Source organism: Phaseolus vulgaris, chromosome 1 (genome assembly GCF_051622355.1).
Source record: "Phaseolus vulgaris cultivar YP4 chromosome 1, ASM5162235v1, whole genome shotgun sequence".
Taxonomy (NCBI): domain Eukaryota; kingdom Viridiplantae; phylum Streptophyta; class Magnoliopsida; order Fabales; family Fabaceae; genus Phaseolus; species Phaseolus vulgaris.
In genome coordinates this window covers 22,825,026-22,829,174 of record NC_143498.1, presented here as the reverse complement: position 1 = coordinate 22,829,174, position 4,149 = coordinate 22,825,026, and positions in this window count along the sequence as shown.

Sequence of the window (4,149 nt, the reverse complement as noted above, 5' to 3'; positions counted from 1 at the left end):
AGATGTTGATAGCAATTAACATTTCAAATCCATTCCTAGCATTTTAATATGTTAAGCATTATCATTTAGGTCAGAAACTTATAAGCACTTTTTAGTCAGATCGAAGGATCAAAATCATGGTAAAACGAGCATTACAAATAAAATGAGAATAGTAATCATCAATCAAGAACAAAATATTATATTTAAATATCATCTCAATACGTAAGAGTTTGAACATATTACTCTCAATCCTAAAGGGTAGAATTATTCACTCATGTTGGCCATTTCAAGCATGGAAAGCAAGAAAAGAAGATCCAAGATGTTTCTCTCTAGCGGTTGTTTCCTCTAGGGTTTTCTATCACCTCCTATTCCCCCAATGAATGTCTAGGGTTTACCTAGTTGGGCTTGGGCTAAGTGACTTCTCTCCTAGGCATGATTGGGCTTGCCTGGGCAAGTTGGACGAAAATAGGCCCAACGTCTCTAAAGTGATCTCACCTGGCGTGGATTTCCCTTTTTATCTTTGTATATTATCCTTTTGCCCTTTCATCTATATTTATCCCTAGAATCCTGAAATTAACACAAATTTAGGAATAAATCATTTTTATTCATATTATAATCACAAAATATGTAAAAAAAAGGTTTAAATTCATAAATTAGGAGTTATATTATAGTTATTTTTATCAATAAATATCCACAAAAGCCTGTATTTTAATATGAAATATTACTAAAATATGATACTTATCAACTCACACAACTTAGAATCTTGTTTGACCTCAAGCAAAGTAAATGAATATAACTAAATCATACTTTTTAAATATCAAAACAACTTTATTGACTAAACAACAGATCAAGTGAAAAACTTATGTTGCTTCCAAATTCAAATATAGCAAAATATAGATACAATCAACTTCCAGGATCAAACTAAAACAATAAAACTACAATTCATCAAGGAATTTTTTCTCATATGCTCACATGTAAGTGTTTCTCTTTATTTTCACTGAATCATAATAAATCACGGTTACTTTTCATTTCATCTTAATATCACAAACATATTAGAACATGAATCTTAAGGTCTTTTACAGTGTTCTAATGAGGTTGGACTTCCAAAAAGTATTGGTTTTTCAGATAACAAAATGTACATTTTAAAGAAGAATAACATATCTACAATCCAATTACAACACATATATGTTATCTAATCACCATTTTCTTTAACTTCACAATTTTCCTCATTTTCTTTTTACTTATTCATGATTTAACATGTGTAAAGTTTCACCTATATTTTCTTATATTATTATGTTTGTTGCCTTTAGGTGAATTCATTCCAGTGTACTTTCAAATTTTATGGGGTTTTTTTGTTTGTTTTTGGATAGGGTTTCAAGTCACAGTGCAATAATAGGGTGTTATTGGGTTGGAAATTCACTTTTGTAGGGTTCAAGAGTTGATTTCTTGTGTTGTTTGTATTGGACAAGTGTTTCTAATAACATTGTCATGGTGTGAGGTTAGTTGGTGTGGCTAGACAATTGGATGTATCTCTAAAAAAGAGTGAACCATTATAAATCTTTGTGCATTTCTTCTTCTTTTATTGATGTTTTTGTGAAGCAACCTTGTTCTTATGTGTTCTTAGTTCTATTTTTTTTTTCTCAAAGAAACTGAATCCTAAAATTACCATGGCTAATAAAGTTTCATTCTAAGTTTTTTGAAAAATTTTATGGTATCTTTTATCCAACTTGTAGTATAAGGCAAGATTGATGGCCTATGGGATGTTGACATCCAGTCCTTTCAAAAAGATTATTGTGTGGGAAAGCTTTAACACATTTTTCTAATGTAGGCAAATCTTGGTGAGATCCTTTTATAAGAACGATTAGAATGAACATCCTATGCAATGTAAAATGAAAATTTATAATATTTAAATTGTATCATGAAATTCTTAAGACCATATATCTTTATCGTGATAACCCAAGCAACATGATTTGATTGTGACTTGGCCGACTTGGTCTATGCCACGAGACAATTGATGCACCCTACAACAATCTCCCTTTAACACTTATCCTATAGAATCACACTATTCGATTGTGACTTGTCCCACCTAGCTAGTGCCACCGAACAATTGATGCAACCTACAAAAATCTCCTCCCCATAAAATGTTCCACTAGAAATCAAACTCGTGACCTTGACTACCAATTGTGATAGAAAAGATTGTTCTAAAAACATAATCCAAAAAAAAGTTTATTTTGAAACTTATCAAATATTGTACACTTCTACCTATTTTGGAATTCAAATTTCAATATTCTTTCATATTACCCTTTTGGAAAGAAAAAAAAAGTTGAACCTATATCTCTTCAACGACATTCTTCATATAATAGTGGTGTTAATGAACCCGAAACCAGGCCAAAAAAGAATGAAAATCTCCAATGGGTAACCAAAGCAAAGTAAAACATAAGAAAATCCACAACTATAACAACAAGAGAGTACTGCAACAACAAAAAGATAGGAAGAGGAGAAAAGAAATAAACCTACTTTTTAATTATAAACCTTTAAAAGTATTTATGTTATTTTGTTATTGTGAGGAGTGCAGGTTTAAAAACGTGGGATGCAAGAAGCAAAAGCCCGATTTTAAAAAATTGTTGATTTATGAATTAATGAATGCAAAATATATTTTTTTACTTATGGATTGGTGAATCAATGCATTTTTTTATTAATATTTAACTTTACTATGTATTCGCTCTTTCCTTGGTAATCAATCTCTTTATTGTAGGAGAAAACATTTGTATAGTTACATTACGGAAGGTTAGAATATAAGAAGAAGATGTAATTGTATTTGTCCTGCTTTGTTTGCTCATGTTCGAACTTCCAAATAGCGAGTATGTAGAGATCACGAAAGCTTCCAAGACTGACTATAGGCCGCAAACTTAATGTAGCAAAATAGAATTTAAAACAAGCACGTGGCAACCACAATCCCCCCATTTTCTTGTTGATTTTTACTTCTGGACATTGCATGATATGCAACTTCCATTCAAACTTGTTCACCCACAGCAGATAGGAACTTAGTCATGGCTTACATTGCTCTTATTCCAGACAACCTCTTCCGAAAACAATTCCAGATTACCGATTTCGGGATCATTTCGGATTCACAATTCCACAAATATTTTAGATTATCATTTCCAGAAGCCAAGCAAATGAAAATTATTTTCTTTTTCAAGGAACCATACTTCCAAAACCACCCCTAATCACCACAATGTCACTGGAAAGTGTCAAGGTTTTACTACATCCACTGACAAGGCACCAAAATCATCAATGATGGGATCGATTTGCACTGTCGTTTGCTCTCCATAGTATCAAGAAAAATCACAAAGAAGGAGGGACGTCTCCACTAACCTAAGATTTATAAAAAATCCCAAGGTTAATTTTTTTGAATTCACAATAATGTAGAGGTGTAGAAAAGAAAAATATAGAGATGCAAAATAAAACACCCCTTTTTCCTTTCAAAATGGTACTTGTCTATTTATTTAAATTTAAATTGTTAAATAGTATTACTGTAAAATTACACTAACTTGGTAAAAAAACCCACGAAACACACCCTTTTTTGTTATTTTAACCGAGAATAACTTAACTTACAAACAAATTTGAGTTTGAAAGACCCTTTCTTTATCGTCTTAAAATGAAGCGTTTGATTAAAAGAAATGGATTTTTATAAAATAATTGGACATTTCAAATAAATTTTTCAACACGTGTCAGTCACCATTTTACACTTTCATGTATTAGTATTATGTGCAATTTAACTGAACTTCACCCTGTATTGCCTCTTTTCTTCTGAAAAATGATTTAAGAGTGAAAATTATATTTATCTTAAAATAAACGTAAAGTGTAATTTACTAAAGTATATAATAATCTCTTGCAAAGCATGCTTATACAAATTTCTTCATAAATATTTTTAGGAGAAATAAAATAAATTCCTCTATAAACTAAAATTAATTTATACATATGTTAAAAAAAACTTGAAGAAACTACATGACAATCCTTTATAAATTAATTTATATATAAACTAATCGTAGCTTATAGCAAAGTTCATTTTATTTTTTTCTTCTAAAAAGTATCTATGAAGAAGTGTTTTCCACTTAAGTGTCCCATATGTGTGTTTCACGGGGTTACAACGAAGATGACAGTAGAATA